Here is a 20,502-nt window from a genome sequence, read left to right as displayed (position 1 = left end):
TATGATATTTATCAGTTTTAACACTTGAATGTTTGTGGCATGGTGGACGGTGTTTGACACGGTCATTAAACATCAACTCCACAGTCATTTCAAGAGAGAGAACTGGTATGAGAAGGAAGAGGTAAGTGCAGTGCAATCATCTCTACATACCGTTCTTCTGGTCTGCCTCTTAAAAGACTTGATATTTGATGGTTCCACGCTCAGGGCCGTCTTTAATATGGTTTGGGCCCAGGGCAAACATTTTTTTTGGGCCCCCCTCCAGCTTATTTTGGGCCTGGCTGGTTCACATGTATGTTTTGGCGGCCCTCATTTGTGCAGGTACAGCAGCCCATTGATTTGAATGGGCTGCCATGCCTTTGTTTCCTGCAGAAAAAAGGTGCATTCAGCATTTTAAAAATACAGTTGCCTTGAAATCCATTCTGCTTTTGCACCATGCTACTTACCTGCAGTTCTTGCACACACAAACGCACTGTGTTTTTAAAAGCGTGACCTAAACGTCTAAAAATGCAGCAAGTTTGACAGTGCGGGAACTGCAGATAAGTCACAGCAGACAGCAGAATGGACAGACAGTGCTGCATTTCAGTGCTTGATGGGCATAGGCGTGCCGTGTGCGCAGCCTATTACATGAGGCATGCGATTTTCTTTGCAGGAAACGCAGGCATGGCGGCCCATTCAAATGAATGGGCTGCTGTGCCTGCGCAAATGTGGGCCGCCAAAACACATACATACCAGCCAGGCAGGGGTCAAGTCCTGGGGAAAAAAGTGTGGGAACTCCCACCCAAGATCTACTCCCCCCACCAAAAAAAAAATGATACGCACATATGCATAATTACTAAACCGCATTTTTTTTTTTTTTCGATCCACTGTACCTTAGTAATCCTTTGTTACTGCCCGCTTCCTGTATATGGATTCATCGGGTAGTGTGCGGGTATTCCGTCACTTCCTCGATGCCGCAATGTCTCCTGGGAGCTTTTGTCATTGTCCCCAGGAGACATTGCGGAGGTCTGCCGTGAGTTATCGTGGGATTTAGAAAGAACTTTAAGCAAGTTCTTTCTAAATCCCGCGATAACTACCTGATGAATCCATATACAGGAAGCAGCCAGTAATATAACGGATTACTAAGGTTCGCCTGCCCCTGACAGTGACTCGAGCTGGGCATCACCGCTTAGTGAAGGATTGGCTCAGGCGGCTCAGCTGCTCTAGTCCTGCAAAGGGAACTGCGTTCCTGCTGTGAAAAAAGTGCAGGGACTCCGTTCCCACGCGTTCCCGCAGGACTTGAGCCCTGCAGCCAGGCCCAAAATAAGCCCATCAAGCAGTTAAATACAGACAGTAATGTCATGTACTCTGAGGCTTTACTCAGCCTGGACTGCAGGTCTGGTCTGTGATTTAAAGAGTTCCTCTATTTTACACATGGCATGGCATGGGGGTCCCATGGTGCTAAAGCAGAATGGACAGACGGTGCTGTGACCCCCATGCCATGCCATGTGTAAAATAGAGGAACTTTTTAAAACACTGACCAGACCTGCAGTGAATCATCAAATATTATAAAGACTTTGGGCACACTCTACAGAAAACTTCAATTTACAATATAGATTAGCAAACAGTGACATACCTTGAGGAGCAGGACATGAAGAAGTCAGCCTCGGGAAGAGCAAACTGGGGATGTTATAAAATCACATTCTAATTCACTTTTATATGCAAGCAGCACCCAGTGGCAGGAAGGGAGAAGTGCACGTCTAAAGGGAAGCCAGGGGTGCTGTACATTTTAAAACACTGGGAAGGGAAGCAGTACTGTCACTGGCTGCGTGCCGCTGATGATTTTCAGCCTGGTTTGTGGGCAGCACAGGGGCTTAACGGGAGGCAGGGCCACCATCAGGAATTATGGGGCCACTTACACAGCTTCAGGCATGGGCCCCCTGGAGCAGAGAACCGGGATGGGGGGTGCTGCCGCCTGAAATTGAGAAGCAGGGGGGGGGGGCTGCCGCAAATTTAGAAGCGGGGGGCCCTTTACAAAAAAAGAAAGAAATAAAGAAAAATATATATAAAAAAGGGGTGTAGCCATCCGGGGCCCTGGGGACCTCTGGGCCCTTTAATAAAAAGAAAAAAAGAAATTAAAAAAATATATTTTAAAAAGGGGGTTGCCATCTGGGGACCTCTGGGCCCTTTAATATTTTTTTTTTTTAATAAAAATAAATTACAAAAAAAGGGGGTTGCCACCAGGGACCTCTGGGCCCTTTAATAAAAAATATATATAAAGAAACATTTATAAAAAAAAGGGGGGGTTGCCATCCAGGGCCCTGGGGACCTCTGGGCCCTTAAATAAAAAATAAATAAAAAAAATATATAAACAAAAATAAAAAAATAAACATTTATAAAAAAAGATAAAGGGTGTTTGCCACATGGGGACCTCTGAGCCCTTTAATAAAAAAAAATTATATATATATATATATAAAAAGAAAAAAAAAAGAAATACAATATATAAAAAAAATGTTTTTTATAAAAAAAAAGGGGGGTTGCCATCCGGGGCCCTGGGGACCTCTGGGTCCTATAATAATAATAATAATAATAATAATAATAATAAACATTTTTATATATATATAAATATTATAATTATAAATATATAAATAAAAAGATTTTTTTTTTATAAAAAAAGGGGGGTTGTCATCCGGGGCCCTGGGGAACTATGGGCCCCTGGGGACCCCCAGACCTCTAAAAAAAATTGGCCCTTTAATAAAAAATAAAATAAAAATATATTAAAAAAATTGTCCCTTTAATAAAAATATATAATTTTTTTTTATTATTTAAAAATAAATAAAAAAAAGGGGGGGTTGCCATCTGGGGCCCTGGGGTCCTCCGGACCCCTGCGGTAAAGACGGCCCTGTCCACGCTACAATCTCACAGCTACATGATATGACCAACAGTTTTTAGGCATTTGATCATTGCACATATGTGAGCTCGCAGGCATTACTATGGAATTATGAGTGTGTCCTTCGCACTACTGTGAGTATATATAAAATGCCTAATATCCAGATATAGTGATGTAAAACAAAAAGCAGCAAAACCTCGTAGTGTTCACTATACACAACATTGAAACAAAGTAGAATAAAGTGATCTCACGCTATATTGTGTAATCACAAAAAAACACTAGAAAACCCATTAAAATTTTGGACATTTGCACACCCCTGCAGGGGGTATTCTAGTGTTTTTTGTGATTACACAATATAGCGCAAGATCACTTTATTCTACATTACTATGGAATTGCTTCGCACTTTGCAGCTATAACAAGCCCCACCTTTCTGGGAAGACTTTTCACATGGTTTTCTAAAATTTGTATCTCTAGGCATTTCAGCCAAAAGAGCATTTGTGAGGTTAAAGGGGTTGTAAAGAGACAATTTTTTTCCCTAAATAGCTTCCTTTACCTTAGTGCAGTCCTCCTTCACTTACCTCATCCTTCCATTTTGCTTTTAAATGTCCTTATTTCTTCTGAGAAATCCTCACTTCCTGTTCTTCTGTCTGTAACTACACACAGTAATGCAAGGCTTTTTCCCTGGTGTGGGTTGTCGTGCTCGCCCCCTCCCTTGGACTACAGGAGAGTCAGGACGCTCACCAACACACAGCTCCTTTCTCTATCTGCAACGTAGAGAGCATCCTGACTCTCCCGTAGTCCAAGGGAGGGGCGAGCACAACACTCCACACCAGGGAGAAAGCCTTGCATTACTATGTTACAGACAGAAGAACAGGAAGTGAGGATTTCTCAGAATAAGGACATTTAAAAGCAAAATGGAAGGATGAGGTAAGTGAAGGAGGACTGCACTAAGGTAAAGGAAGCTATTTAGGAAAAAAAAATGTACCTTTACAACCCTTTTAAGCATGAACAGATAAAAAGACCTGCCTCATAAATTAGTGTTCCAATTCATCCAAAAGGTAGGCAGGAGGTCAGGGCTCTGTGCAGACTACTTGAGTTCCTCCACACCAAACCATGTCCTTTTCTATCTTAGGAGCTATAACAACCCTCACTATTCTGGGATGGCTTTTCACATCATTTCAAAATTTGTATCTGTGGGAATTGGTACGCTTTCAACCAAAGGAGCATTGCGAGTTCTGGTACGAATAGAGAAGAAGACCTGGCTCATAATTGGTGTTCCAATTCATCCCAAAGCTATTCAGTAAGTTGGAGCTCAGGGCTCTGTGCGGACCACTTAAAGTGATTGTAAAGGCAGAAGGTTTTTTATCTTCATGCATTCTAAGCCTTCTGTGTGCAGCAGCCCCCCTCATACTTTCCTGAGCCCCTCTCTATCCAGTGATGTCCACGAATGCCTCGACAGTCCTGGACATTCCCTCCTGATTGGCTGAGACACAGCAGTGGCGCCATTGTCTCCCGCTGCTGTCAATCAAATTCAGTTAACCAATGAGGAGATACATGAAGCGCAGCTCCATGTCCGAATGGATACTTAGTACTGCGGCTCGGCTCAGGTGCCCTCATATAAAGCTGCTTGCTATGGGGGCACTCAACAAGAAGGAAGGGCCAAGAGCTCCAGCAAGGGACCCGAGAAGAGGAGCATCTGAGGTGCTCTGTGCAAAACCGCTGCGGGTAGGTAGAACATGTTTGCTATTTTAATAGAAAAAAAACAAGACTTTACAATCACTTTAAGTTTCTCAACACCAAACATATCAAACCATGTCTTTATGAAGCTGGCCTTGCACACAGGATCATGTTGGAACAAAAAAAGGCCTTTACCGTGAGAGAAAACACACATGACAAAAAAGGTTAGATACCCATAGAACAGTTTCTGAATACAAGACGGCGCACTCGAGATTTATATTACTGTCATTCCGAAACAAAGAAATGGGACCCCATACATGGAAGAGATCATGATCTATTCTCAAACAAAAAGGAGTCATATTAGTAGGACCTTATGAAATAATAAATGACGCTGTGTTGAAAGCTCAATCTCAAAGGTTTCAGTGTGTGTTATCATATATATATATATATATATATATATATATATTTACAGACATATTAAAATGATAAAAAAAAAGGGGGGGTGTCATGGGACTGGAGCAAAGGTTCATCCAAAAACTCCAGGCCTGGCCGACTGAAAAAAAAAAAACAATGAGGAAAATGAAAGGGAGAGGAAAATAAAAGGGGGAGGAAAATGAAAGGGGGAGGAAAATAAAAGGGGGAGGAAAATAAAAGGGGGAGGAAAATAAAAGGGGGAGGAAAATAAAAGGGGGAGGAAAGGGGTGCCTCCATAGGGGCGAGAACAACTTTTAAAGGAGAGAAGGAGGAAAAAGCGGATTTAACATTATGGAAACAGCTACATGCAAAGAGTATAGCCCCGTACACATGGGTCGAATATCGGGTGGTATCGTCAGGTTCAATAGGAAACACCCAACATTCAACCTGTGTGTACGGCAGCCGGTCCGGCTTCTGTCGAAGAGGCACAAATGAAAAAAGTCTTCTGATCGGCATCCAATCAGCATGCTCAACTAATGGCTGAGAGCACCAATTGGTGTGTTCTGGCTGGGAGGCTGTCCTCCTGTCAGAACACAATAGCTCAGCGGGGAGAACATTGTACTAACATCAGATTGTTAGTATAGGATCTCCTACAGAGCTCCATTTTTTTTCCCGTTGGGTTGAATGAAAAAAAATAATAAAAATAGTGTGTACTTGGCTTAAAGAGTGAGTGAGTGAGTAACTTGTATAGCGCAACAAATGCGAACTTAATCGCCTCAAGGCGCTTGGCATCCAGAGTCGTACCGGTCTTTCAGAAGAGGTGGGTCTTTAGTTTTTTCCTAAAGGCCCGATGGTTTTCCTCCAAGCGGATGGTAGTGGGTAGAGCATTCCAGAGCCGTGGTCCTTGGACCGAAAATCTGCATTCTCCCTTCGATTTGTAGCGGGATTTAGGAATTTGGAGAAGGTTTTGGTTGGTTGACCGAAGCACGCGCTTGGTGATGTAGGGTTTTATTTTCTCGCTTAAGTATTGGGGAGCGTTCCCCTGTATACACTTGTGGGTGAGGCAGAGTGTCTTGAATGTCACCCGGTCCTGTACGGGCAGCCAGTGGAGGGACCTCTGGCTGCCGTGTTCTGGACGACTTGTAGACGTGAAATCTGGTATTTCGGTAGTCCTAAGTAGAGGGAGTTTGCGTAGTCGAGTCGTGAGTTGATGATGGAGTTAAGAACTACTTAACTGCAGTTCACATCATCCAACGATCATGATGGCTTAAAGCGGGAGTTCACCCATTTATTTATTTTTAGACCTTTTCCCCTTAGATTCCTGCTCGTTTTGTCTAGGGGAATCGGCTAGTTGTTTTAAAATATGAGCTGTACTTACCCGTTTTCGAGATGCATCTTCTCCGTCGCTTCCGGGTATGGGTCTTCGGGAGCGGGCGTTCCTTCTTGATTGACAGTCTTCCGAGAGGCTTCCGACGGTCGCATCGTGTGAAGCACGTGTGAAGTTACCTACACAGTCATCTGTCTGTCTACATTGGCACTCACTGGAGGTGTACTGAGATTTTATGACAGTCTTCCGAGAGGCTTCCGACGGTCGCATCCATCGCGTCACTAGTAGACGAAAGAAGCCGAACGTCGGTGCGGCTCTATACTGCGCCTGCGCACCGACGTTCGGCTTCTTTCGGAAAATCGTGACGCGATGGATGCGACCGTCGGAAGCCTCTCGGAAGACTGTCAATCAAGAAGGAACGCCCAGTCCCGCAGCCCATACCCGGAAGCGGCGGAGAAGATGCATCTCGTAAACGGTAAGTACGGATCATATTTTAAAACAACTAGCCGATTCCCCTAGACTAAACGAGCATTCATCTAAGGGGAAAATGTGTTCTCTATGGGTGAACCTCCGCTTTAAGTCTTTATCACCCACCAGTTCGTACGAATGTTTGTTGTAGATAAATGTAATACAGTTTTGTTTGTGTGCTGTAAACATTTCCACCCAATTTCTATCAGAGGGTTACTGTACTAATGTACAGTAACCAAGCACATAAAAGCAAGTACATCTGACCAGTCCTACATTAAATATTAAAAAAAAAAGAAGCTTCTTCTTGCACTTTGCTGGTAAGCGCACGTGTGATGTGCTTGGTGCATAAGTTTATCGCTTTTGATTTGAACTGTAACTGCGTCCAGCTGTGCCTCCTTCAGATCAGACCATTGTCCAAAGACTTGATAATCCAGCAGCTCTTGATCTCTAATGATTAGGAATGCTCGTGTTGCGTGTGTTCTACACACGCTCCTAAGCTGTTCTGCTACACCAAACAGCATAACTTATTGGGCTGCTTTGATAAAACTTTGTGACACAACATTCCATCTGTTCGAAATGTTGACTGCAGTTCCACTGGATAATCATTGCATCAAATCCTCCCCGGCCTGTACAAAGACCTCCTACCACTGTCTCCTGATGTCCACACACTTTCATTTCAGCATGCGGTTTTTGTTGTTAAGGACTCAAGACTTGCGTATTCTGCATATGCTGTCGGTTATCATAAATGCAAGTTACAGAAATGTTTTATGAGCCTGTACAATAAAAAAAAAAAGGCTTGCTATACAGTAATAAATGTTTAATATTTCAATGAACTTCTAAAACTTTATTAGTCATTTATTTTTTATCATTCTGCAACTTTTAATCAAAATACTTGATTGACCCAAAGCCCATCAAACATGAACAAAGTGATGTTTGGAAAAATGCTTGCAGTAAGCAAGTTGCAACTGCTTGTAGTTTGCTGATCTTAGTGAACTTACTGACATGATCAAAAGTGGTTGTAAACCCTTAAAGGGGTTGTAAAGGAAAAAAATGTTTCCCCTAAATAGCTTCCTTTACCTTAGTGCAGTCCTCCTTCCATTTTGCTTCTCCTTCACCGCTGAAGAAGTCCCCGCCCATAGAGGACGTAACGCGTACGGAAGGAGCGTTTGTGAAGTCACCCGCGGCTATCACTTTGCTCAATATACACGCTGTCTACATCGGCACCAATCGTGGTGCCTTCATTGTGAGTGTTTTTTATCTTTTATTACGATTAAATCGTTTATCCAAATGGAGAGCACTATGTTTTGGCTTTTTTTTATTACATGACCTGGGATGACCTATCGGTTTCTCTGTGACGTCTCTACTACTGTTGGATTTGATGATATTCACACATAAAGCGCATTTGACCCTCCATAATCAAAGGGTCCAGGTGGTGAGGCGAGAGGCCATTTCATGTGGTGGTGGATGTGTGTCTAGCACGTGTGAAGTTACCTACACAGTCATCTGTCTGTCTACATTGGCACTCACTGGAGGTGTACTGAGATTTTATGGACTTTCTAATCATCTTTTATTATTTTATTTGAGCGCTGCATCATCTGTATTTGTTTCTCTACAGGGATTTTGTGATTATTGACCCTGGTGTTCAGCTGCTATACAGGGGTTCATTTGTCAATTTTGCGCTGATTTATTTTCTTTTTATTTTGCTTTTAAATGTCCTCATTTCTTCTGAGAAATCCTCACTTCCTGTTCTTCTGTCTAACTACACACAGTAATGCGAGGCTTTCTCCCTGGTGTGGAGAAAGCCTCTAGAGGGGGCGAGCAGGAGAGTCAGGACGCCAACTAACACACAGCTCCTTTCTATATCTGCAAAGTAGAGAGTGTCCTGACTTGCCTGCTTGCCCCTCCCCCTCAAGAGGCTTTCTCCACACCAGGGAGAAAGCCTCGCATTACTGTGTGGAGTTACAGACAGAAGAACAGGAAGTGAGGATTTCTCAGAAGAAATAAGGACATTTAAAAGCAAAATGGAAGGATGAGGTAAGTGAAGGAGGACTGCACTAAGGTAAAGGAAGCTATTTAGGGAAACATTTTTTTTCCTTTACAACCCCTTCAAGCCCTGTACACACAATCGTTTTGTCTGATGAAAACAGACCGATGGACTGTTTTCATCGGACAAACCGATCGTGTGTGGGCCCCATCAGTTTGTTTTCCGTTGGTGAAAAAAATAGAACATGTTTTAAATTTTTCCTATGGATAAAAAAAACGATAGAAAAAAACGATCGTCCGTGTGGAAGTCCATCGGTCAAAAAATCCACGCATGCTCATTGTCATATCCTCTGTGTTGTGAGGGACACAAGACTCTGGTCTGGAACAATGGATGTTTATTCAGTACAGACTGTACACTGCAACATGCATCTCAGGACATTACATATCTCTGCTTCCTACATGTGGTGGTCTCTCCAAGATGGCTACTATGCCCCTTGACCCTTGTCATCACTGCTGGGTGGAGCCAGCCTTAAAGTGCCAGTACATGTGGAACCCTTCAGGTATAACACTCATAATCAAGTCGACGCATGCTCGGAAGCATTGAACTTAATTTTTCTCAGCACGTCGTTGTGTTTTACGTCACCGCGTTTTGGCACAGTCAGATTTTTGACCGATGGTGTGTAGGCAAGACTGATGAAAGTCAGCTTCATCGGATAGCCGACGAAAAAATCCATTGGATTAGATTCCATCAGATATCCGATCGTGTGTACGAGGCTTAACACAGGGAAGCCTATAATAAAGCTCACCTGTAGGTACAGTGAATATCTCCTGAACTTGCACCCTTTAGGAGATATTTACTATATCAGCATGTGCAGACATCATTGGCACATGCGCACTGAAGAAACGGCTTGCTTGTGGTGTTTCTTCAGCTGCTGTGACGTTACCGGCGGCTCCCGCGCGCATGTGACGTCTTCGCGGCTCCGGCCAATCACATACCTGGAAAAAAACTCCGGGAGACATGTCACCGGCCACAGCGATGTTCCGGAACTGCTGTGGGGGCTTCGATCTCAGGTAAGTATTTCATAATGAGCTAGTATGCTATGCATACTAGCTCATTATGCCTTTGTCTTGAAGGTTTTTTTTTTATTTATTTTTTTCACGTGGGTTTACAACCACTTTGATAGAAAATTAATCTATGTGTGGACTGGTCCTAAAGAAGACTGGGGAGCCCATAAAATAAAATAAAAATATGCACCACATTTAAAGGTCAACTTTAAACGAGACATCATTCACTGATGCCAGGTTCACGCTGTTGCAATGGGCATTGTGCAAGTTGGTGTCCTGCGGTGCTATTCATTCTAAATGGCCTCACAATGCACCATATCACAGTGTGGTACATTAAGGGGTTGATTTACTAAAACTGGAGAGTGCAAAATCTGGTGCAGCTGTGCATGGTAGCCAATCAGTTTCTAACTTCAGCTTGTTCAATTAAAGTGGATGTAAAGCCACTCTCATCCTTTCTAATCTCCTGCCATAGTGCTGATCTATAAGGATATAGATGCCTCCTGCATGTATCCTTACCTGTCAAATGTCTGTTATAAGAACTGAAAAACTGCAGATTCTGTGTGTAGGTCTGTTGTCTGGCGCTCTGTGGGTGGAGTCGTGATGTCAGTAGACTTCCCACCCACCTCTACACTCCCCTTGTCAACATTTTTTCCTATGTATTCCTTACACTAAATTCTGCTATGATCACTAACATCCAGTCAAAATCCAGAAAAGTAACCACATGACTTCAGAAAAGGAGTGGGGGTGGGAATTAAAAAATAATGCCTGTCTCCAGGCTAGTGCATGAGATATGTAAATAACCTGTCACTCACAGCACGGGGGCAAAACGAACTAAGGTTTTTCTCTGTAAGTCCGTTTTATTTCACTGAACAATAAAAGAGGATTGCTCAGCGCTGGATTAACTCTGTGCAGCAAGACTGGACACAGATGATAGGAAATCTTATACTCTACATTGTGACATCAAAAAATAAAATAAAAATTGATTGGTTTCTATGCAGAGCTCAACCAGATTATGCACCTTTAGTTTTAGTAAAACAATCTCTAGGTTTAAATAATAAAAAAAAAAAAAAAACAGCACCTAATGAATGGGCTGCATTAAAGCAATGCACATTTTTTATATGGCATACCATGCTTTAAAAAAACACAATAGCGTGAATTCAGTCCTAGAGTTTTACTTTAACCACTTAAGGACCGCCTCCTGAAGATATACGTCGGCAGAATGGCACGGCTGGGTACAAGCACGTACAGATACGTCCTGTTTAAGTGCCCAGCCGTGGGTCGCGGGCGCACGCCCGGGACCCGGTCCGAAGCTCCGTGACCGCGGGACCCGATCCCTGCTGGAGTCCCGCGATTGGTCCCCGGAGCTGAAGAATGGGGAGAAATGTGTGTAAACACAGCTTCCCCGTTCTTCACTGTGGCGCCGTCATTAGTAGTAAAAAAAAAATTATTAATAAAAATGCAATAAAACTATCCCCTATTTTGTAAACGCTTATTGGGATTTTTTTTTACCAAAAATAGGTAGAAAAATACGTATCGGCCTAAACTGAGGGAAAAAAAATGGCCCGGATTCAGATAGAGATACGACAGCGTATTTCCTGATACGCCGTCGTATCTCTGAGTCCGGCCGTCGTATATATGCGCCTCATTCATAGAATCAGGTTCTGCATAGATCTCCCTAAGATCTGACAGGTGTAAGTGACTTACACCGTCGGATCTTAGGCTGCAATTCCAGGCCGGCCGCTAGGTGGCGTTTCGTTTTTTGTACGCGACGAATATGCAAATGAGGAGTTCCGCCGATTCAGAAACGAACGACCGTCCGGCGCATTTTTTTTACGTCGTTTGCGTTCGGCTTTTTCCGGCGTATAGTTAACCCTGCTATATGCGGCGTGTCCTATGTTAAGTATGGCCGTCGTTCCCGGGTTGAATTTTGAATTTTTTACGTCGTTTGCATAAGTCGTTCGCGAATACGGATGGATGTAATTTACGTTCACGTCGAAACCAATGATGTCCTAGCGACGTCATTTAGAGCAATGCACGCTGGGAAATTTAGCGGACGGCGCATGCGCAGTTCGATCGGCGCGGGGACGCGCCTGATTTAAATGTTACACACCCCCTAGCCGCGGAATTTGAATTCCGCCGGGGAATTTACGATCCGCCGGCGCAACTTTAGAGGCAAGTGCTTTCTGAATAAAGCACTTGCCTCAAAAACTTGCGCCGGTGGATCGTAAATCAGAAAGGTTACGCGGATCTAAAGATCCGCTAACCTATCTGAATCTAGCCCAAAGTTTTTATATATTTTTGGGGGATATTTATTATAGCAAAAAGGAAAAAATATTGCATTTTTTTCAAAATTGTCGCTCTATTTTTGTTATAGCGCAAAAAGTAAAAAGTAAAAACTACAGATCAAATACCACCAAAAGAAAGCTCTATTTGTGGGGAAAAAAGGACGCCAATTTTGTTTGGGAGCCACATCGCACGACCGCGCAATTGTCAGTTAAAGCAACGCAGTGCCGAAGCGTAAAAACTGGCCAGGTCCTTTAGCTGCCTAAAGGTCCGGGTCTTAAGTGGTTAAGAATTAAACACCTACATCTTAAGGACTTCACCCGAACATGCCTGTAAGGATGAATTTGTTACAACAGTCACCACTTGACCTCATAACACCCTTATATAAGCATTACTTGTGTCATATTCCCTCAACTGTGTTTTAGCTCCAGAGCAGGAAGGTAGATGTGAAGATGCATAGATATCTGTACTCTCTGATGAGACGCAACCCTTGACCCCCCCCCCCCCCCTCCGAACACAAATAAAATATAGATCACAGGGAAGGAATGGATTAAATCTGAACTTCAGGCTAAATGCACAATTGTAATGCATGCATGGCTTGGTAAAAAGTAAAGTACATACAGTACAGTGCTATGTTGATGTTTTCCATTCTGGATAGAGCAACGAAGGGTTATAACCCCTGTACGTTTTTTTTTTTTTGTCATCTGCCTCCCATTGGGGGAAATTTCCCTTCACTCTCTGTCTCTTAGCCAAAACAGGACACTAGAGCAAATCCCTGCAAATTAAAGATGGATACCCCAACATTTCATATTCCTGATATATGACTGCTGTACCAAGTACTTGTGCTTAAAAAGTCCCATGTTCTCTCTGTATTGCTTCCTTTGTGTGAAATACGTGGTGATCCTGCTACTCCCTCTGCTTTCCTATTGTAAGGCTGCCATGTCAGCACAAGTCTTGGCCATTGAAAGCCAGCCAGAAAATTGACCACACTGAGATAGATATGCTCTCTTGCCTGGCGTGGTCAGTTTTCTGGCTGGCTTTCAATGGCCAAGACTTTTGCTGACACAGGCCCTATGCACAGCCATTCACTAAATTACCAGTGTGCTGTTGTTATCCTACCCCTACCTCTCTAAGCCTTCGATGCAGCTGAGAACAGAGGTCATGTAATTATAAAAAAAAAAAACACAGTGGGCCAGATCCACAAAGAGAGTATGCCGGCGTATCTACTGATACGCTGGCGTACATTTTCAAATTTCCCGCGTCGTATCTTTGGTTTGAATCCTCAAACCAAGATACGACGGCATCTGGGTTCGATCCGACAGGCGTACATCTTCGTACGCCTTCGGATCTTAGATGCAATACTTTGGCGTCCGCTGGGTGGAGTTCGCGTTGTTTTCCGCGTCGGGTATGCAAATGAGCCATTTTCGACGATCCACGAACGTACGCGCGGCCGTCGCATTCTCTTACGTCGTCGCTAGTCGGCTTTTCCCGGCGTATAGTTAAAGCTGCTGTTTTGCGGCGTATAGTTAGACTTGCCATGTTAAGTATGGCCGTCGTTCCCGCGTTTCATTTGAATTTTTTATTTTTTTTGCGCAAGTCGTCTGTGAATCGGGATGGACGTAATTCACGTCTATGTTAAAAAAAATTACGTCCTTGCGACGTCATTTAGCGCAATGCACGGTGGGAAATTTAGGGACGGCGCATGGGGACGCGCTTCATTTAAATGAAACACGCCCCCTAATCACCGTTTTGAATTACGCCGCCAGAGATAGACTACGCCGCCGTAACTTACGGCGCAAAATCTTTAAGGATTTGAACTAAAGCTAGGTAAGGTACGGCGGCGTAGCGTATCTCTGATACGCTGCGCGGGTGCAGATCTCTGTGGATCTGCCCCAGTATTTATAAATGTTAATAAAAAAACTTTACATTTACATACCTATATGTAAAAACAAGATACAAAATAATTACCTACCTAGTCTCTAAATCAGGGTTTTTTCCTATAGATAGTTTTCTATTTAAGATACATTCATAATTTAGTATACTCAGCATGAAATGGAGCTTAGTTATGTAGCATGAGGCTGAATATTCTGCAATATTAAAATTTTTGGTAAACTCGTTCAATAAATCCAAGCTCTGCAAGCTGAGATAACATGCACTGCATTGATGCATTCACACAATGTCACAGTAACCATGAGATAAAACAGGTCAGGAATATTCCTTTATCCCATTGTTTTGCAAATCCATGTACACTACAAACTGTATGATTGAATCGGTTCTGATATCGCTGTTTTACTAACCTGACAGCTTATTATTCTAAATAGGAAACCTTCATTTTGTTTGCAAATGATAAAGATTCTAGCTACCAGCAAGTATAAGTACTTACAGTTAAAGAGCACCTGTCATTTCAGATCCATCATGGCAGCGACTGTTAGCGGGCATCCACTCACCAGTTGCCGCTACGTCCCTCACCTTGTTGTGTCACTGCCGCATCACCAGCCGTCCCATTAAAGTGAATGGGGCTGTCGGTGAGTCAACAGCGGGTCAGAGGAGGAGCCTCTGCGGGGCAGAGATGACAGTTTCTCTTTAAAAATTATGATTTAAATTAAGTTGACTTAAATCAAATCTACCCTGCTCTAAATTAAAGCTTAAAGTGGAGTTCCACCCATTTTTTTATGTTTGTCTGTGCTGTATGCCCTAATCTCATAGTGTTCAGAATGGACAATTTTTATTTATTTTGTTGCTTGTAAATACCTTTATTTTGTAGTCCTTCATTACTTCCTCCTCCTTTTTAGCCTAGGCTATTAAGTCACAAGGAGGCTATTCGCAAGGGTTTCTGGGATAGGCATCATGTATCCCAGTAGTCCTTGCAAATAGCCTATTTGCATAGAGAAGGGGCGGCAACTTCCTCTGACACTCCCATTGCTATGGAAACCTGACTGAAACCTATTACATCGCTTGTGCAGCACTGAGCATGTGCGAGATCTGCAAGGCTGAAATCCAGGAAGTCATACAGTCTGGCTTCATGATGCCCACACTTAAGATGGCCACGGTCTATTTCTAGATTATAAAGTATCTAAATGCTGTAACAACCTAACAAAACGGACCTTAGTTTACAGACTAACTTTACTAGAATACATTAAGCTTGTGTATTACAGGGGTATTTATATTTAAAAAGTGAAATTGTGGGTGGAACTCCGCTTTAACACCAGCACGTGCTTTTTTTTTTTTCTTGATAGAGTAGGGAAGGCTTAGATCCTCCATCAGGATTTATTGCGGCAGGTTCCCTATCTGGGAAATATTCTCAGGACAGGAAGTGTTGGGAAATCTCTAGTACACGGACAAAACACATCTTTAGCAGAGTGAGAAAGGGTTACAATTTGGGCAATTCTTTTATTGCCGCCTCTGCCATGCTGTACTGTTGAGTGGCACATCCTCCATTTCTTGCACTAGCGTCACAGGGCCAGAACGTGAAGGAAAATCTCCCCTATGGGGTCACAGACAAAGGTAACAGAATTAGGTATTTTCCCCTCTATAATATATACAGTGGATCCTCGGATTACGAGCATAATCCGTTCCAGGAGAATTCTCGTAATCCAAAGCACTCGCATATCAAAGCGACTTTCCCCATAGAAGTCAATGGAAACAAAAATCGTTTGTTCCGCATTGACTTTAATGGCATGCAATACCTCATGAAGCCAGAGGTGGGGGGGGGGGGGCTCCAGAGAGCCTCGGAAACGGTCGGAAAGGCCCCAGGACAGCTCGGCTGACCTCAGAAACCTGGGAATGGAGTATTTCCGAACGGCTCCCCCCCCCCACCTCAGGCCAAATGCAGTACTTCAGGCCCCATTAGCTTGAATTCTGCTCGTTATGCGAGACAACACTCGCAAACTGAGTCATAATAAAAATAAAAAATAAAGTTGTTCGTCTTTTAAATTACTCGTTAACCCGAGGTTCCACTGTATATAATTTTTTTTTGCATAAATTGGACTTTAATTGTAATAACGTACATAAGCCCTGCTTTCTGGGTTGTGACCTCAAGACTCCTGGTGGCGATATCCTGATCTAGGACAGGGGTCTCAAAACTACAGCCCTCTCGTTGTTCAGGAACTACAATTCCCATCATGCCTAGTCATGTCTGCGAATGTCAGAGCTTTACACTGCCTCATGGGATGTGTAGTTCCCCAACAGCTAAAGGGCCATAGATTGGAGATCCCTGATCTAGGAGATCTGAAGCATTCAGCACCATCACTGGCCTGGATTCAAGAAGCAATTGCGCCTGTGTAACCATAGGTTACACAGCGCAATTGCTTACTTGCCCCGGCGTAACGAATGCTCCTGATTCAGGAACCTCGTTACGCCGACTGCAGCCTAAGATATGCGCGGCATAAGGCTCTTATGCCCGCATATCTTAGGCTGCATTCTTGCGAAGGCCGCTAGGTGGCGTTCCCGTTGTGCTCAGCGTATAGTATGCAAATTGCATACTAACGCCGATTCACAACGTTGCGCGAGCCCTGAGTACGCAATTTACGTTGTTTCCGTACGGCGGTTTTTGCGTAAGGCTGCCCCTGCTATTAGCAGGGGCAGCCAATGTTACGTATACCCGTCGTTCCCGCGTAGCGAAATTTGAAATTTACGTAGTTTGCGTAAGTGAATCGTGAATGCCGCTGGACGCCATTCACGTTCACTTTGAAGCAAATGACGTCCTTGCGACGTCATTTGCCGCAATGCACGTCGGGAAAGTTTCCCGACGGAGCATGCGCTCTACGATCACTGGCCTGGATTCAAGAAGCAATTGCGCCTGTGTAACCATAGGTTACACAGCGCAATTGCTTACTTGCCCCGGCGTAACGAATGCTCCTGATTCAGGAACCTCGTTACGCCGACTGCAGCCTAAGATATGCGCGGCATAAGGCTATTATGCCCGCATATCTTAGGCTGCATTCTTGCGATGGCCGCTAGGTGGCGTTCCCGTTGTGCTCAGCGCATAGTATGCAAATTGCATACCAACGCCGATTCACAACGTTGCGCGAGCCCTGAGTACGCAATTTACGTTGTTTCCGTACGGCGGTTTTTGCGTAAGGCTGCCCCTGCTATTAGCAGGGGCAGCCAATGTTACGTATACCCGTCGTTCCCGCGTCGCGAAATTTGAAATTTACGTAGTTTGCGTAAGTGAATCGTGAATGCCGCTGGACGCCATTCACGTTCACTTTGAAGCAAATGACGTCCTTGCGACGTCATTTGCCGCAATGCACGTCGGGAAAGTTTCCCGACGGAGCATGCGCTCTACGATCGGCGCGGGAACGCGCCTAATTTAAATGATTCCCGCCCCCTACGGGATCATTTAAATTGCGCGCGCTTGCGCCGGGAATTTTGCCGGCGCGCCCACGCAATTTATGGAGCTACTGCTCCGTGAATCAAGGGCAGCGCAGCAAATTTGCGGGGGCGCAGGGCAAAAACGTTGCCCTGCGCCTCCGTAAAAAATGCGCAATTCTACCTGAATCCAGCCCATTATCTATAAACAGTTTTAGTAGTAGGCCTATTCCAAACACATCCACCGCAGCGGACATACAGTAATCCCCCCCTCCATATAGCGCTGGTGGCGTTTGCAGCGCGGGTCACATGGTTTCTCAGAAGCCAGGCTTCCAATGAGAGCACAAAGTGACCTTGAGGAACGGTGTATGAAAATACATTTATCACTGAAATGGCGTGTTGCCTGTCAGTCAATATATGCCTCTCATTTGTTAGAAGGCCGTCCTGCTGTGATTCCCTCATTACAATTTGCTTTAACTTCCCGGGCAAATGACAAGCACAAAATGAAGCCGCTTCTCTCTTCAGCGGAGTTAATCTACAGAGAAAAAGGTGACAGCTGCAGCTAGACGAGGGTTCCCGGAGCGTCGGCGGCATTAACCCTTCAAACATATGGGAGTTTTATTATAAATGGCATTAATCCCTAATACTGTAGTAACAACCATGTGTCATTTTCTATATTATAGTAAAAAAATGTAAGCCGCTACCTGCATGGAGTTTGCATGTCCTCCCTGTGCTTCTGTGGGTTCCTCCAGATACTCTGGTCTTCTCACTCTAAAGTCATGCTGGGAGTTATTAGCTCCTATCTAAATTGGCCCTAGTATGTCTATGTATGCGAGTGAGTGAGGGGCCTTAAAGGGGTTGCAAAGGTTTATTTTTTTGTTTAACATGTTATACTTACTGTATTTATCGAGGTATACCGCGCGCAGGCGTATAATGCGCACCACAAACTTTGGAAGGTATTTTTAGGATAAATAAATAAAAAACTTACATTTTTGCCCTGCGTTCATCGGCGGCCTTGTCCGGCGTCCATCTGCGGCCTTGCGCGGGGTCTGTCCAGCCTTGTGGGTGTCCGTCTGCGGCTTCCTTGCGGGTGTCCGTCTGCGGCTTCCTTGCGCGGGGTCCGTCCAGCCTTGTGGGTGTCCGTCTGCGGCTTCCTTGCGGGTGTCCGTCTGCGGCTTCCTTGCGCGGGGTCTGTCCAGCCTTGTGGGTGTCCGTCTGCGGCTTCCTTGCGGGTGTCCGTCTGCGACTTCCTTGCGCGGGGTCCGTCCAGCCTTGTGGGTGTTCGTCTGCAGCTTTGGAGGTGTCCGTCTGCGGCTTCCTCGCGGGGTCCGTCCAGTCCATCCGCACCTTGCCCGGGGTTGCAGCGGTGTTTGTTTTTGGATTTGGCGCAGAGAGGAGCCGGATTACCTGTGTGTTCGCCTCCTCTCGAGTGACTGCGGGCAAAGCCGAGCCTAGCCGAGTGCACAGTACGCTGCGGCGCTCGGCTCCTCTCGCGTGGCTGTGGGCGGAGCCGAGTGCAGAGTACACTCGGCTCGGTCTATTTCGGCGGCGCCCGGGAACAGCAGTATTGGCGTATATCGCGTACCCACGATTTCCCCCTGATTTTAAGGGGAAAAAAGTGCGCGATATACGCCGATAAATACGGTACCTCCACTGTGCAGTTCGTTTTGCACAGAGTGGCCCTGATCCTCATCTTCTGGAGGTCCCTCTGAGGCTGTCTCGGCTCCTCCACGCAAGAGCTAACCCCCCTCTGGGAAAGAGCTCTCCCAAGGGGGTTAGCTTGCGGGTGCATGGCTGTAAAAAAGTCGGTGGCCATAGCCGCCAACTGTATCACTCGGCGCGCTGCATCATTGATTTGATTGACAGCAGCGGGAGCCAATGGCTTCGCTGCCATCAATCATCCAATGAAGAGCCGAGAAGCCAGCGCGCTCACGATGCGTGACTTTCAAGGGCTCAAGTAAGTAAACGGGGGGCCTGTAAGCATCAGATGTTTTTTCACCTTAATGCATAGGATTCATTAAGGTGAAAAAACTTAAAGCTTTACAACCCCTTTAAGCCTCGTACACACGATCGGATTTTCTGCAGACAAAGCGTAGGACTTTTGTCCGAAGGGCGTTGGCCAGGAACTTGTATTGCATACAAACGGCAAAGAATTGGCGGCCAATAAACACTAAACTATGTGGTTTTTCAGCTCTTTAGCGCCACCCTTTGGGCAACTTTTTATAATGTTGTGTTATGGTGAGCATTGCTTCTGAGCATGCTTGTTTGTACTTTGGAGTTCTGTCCGACAGACTTCTCTACACACGATCACAAAATCCGACAAAACACAACAGTTTTAAAGCATGCTGTCCAACATTTGCCCGCAGAAAATCCGACAGTTGTCCGATGGAGCATACAAACGGTCGGATTTTCTGCCAACAGCCTGTCATCACACAATTCCCATCGAATAATCCGATCGTGTGTACGAGGCTTTAGATTGTAAGCTCCTTGAGGGCAGGGACTGAATGTACAGTATGGAAAGTGCTTTCGAATTTGTCCGCAATTTACATTCCTAAAAAAATAATAATACATATTTTCATTAAAGTGGAAGTAAACCCTCCTATCGTTTTCAGCCAAGGAAGCTGCCATCTTGACCTTTGTTAAATCTTCAACTGCCATGATGCTGCACATGTGACCAGTTATGACACCAGCCATTGGATGGTTTGACAGTTTGGTTGAGAGCACAACCAATGTGGGAGTTAGCATTTCCAGCATGCCAGAAATGTAACTGTTTTTTGAAACTATTAAATCGATGGGTTTACTTCCACTTTAAGTTTGTATTTTCGGTACAGGGACAGTCATGATGGATCTGACTTTCTTCCTCCAGCCCTGACAGACACATTAACAAGACAATGTCACCTTGCCAGATTAGGGCTCCTTCACATAATGTGGTGACTGTACTTTTTCTGCACTGGAAGAACATCAGTCACTGCTAGAAAACAATCGTTTTCTATGTGCAACACTTGCACTGCAATGCAGCCTGGAGATGCGGTGCAATAAGCTGCGATATTTTGCAAACACGTTGAAGGCACTGCATGTCACCGCGCAGCAGCACAATACACCTCACTGC

The 20,502-nt window shown here is 44.7% G+C and overlaps 1 protein-coding gene across 4 annotated transcripts in view; it reads right to left on the bottom strand.

Moving 5' to 3' along the window:
- WDR7 (WD repeat domain 7) overlaps positions 1 to 20,502 on the bottom strand; it is a 583,445-nt gene that overhangs the window by 34,779 nt on the left and 528,164 nt on the right. The window lies entirely within an intron of this gene.

This window comes from Rana temporaria, chromosome 1 (assembly GCF_905171775.1).
Source record: "Rana temporaria chromosome 1, aRanTem1.1, whole genome shotgun sequence".
NCBI lineage: Eukaryota > Metazoa > Chordata > Amphibia > Anura > Ranidae > Rana > Rana temporaria.
The sequence above is the reverse complement of the archived record's forward strand: the minus strand, read 5'-3'. Positions and strand labels throughout refer to the sequence as shown.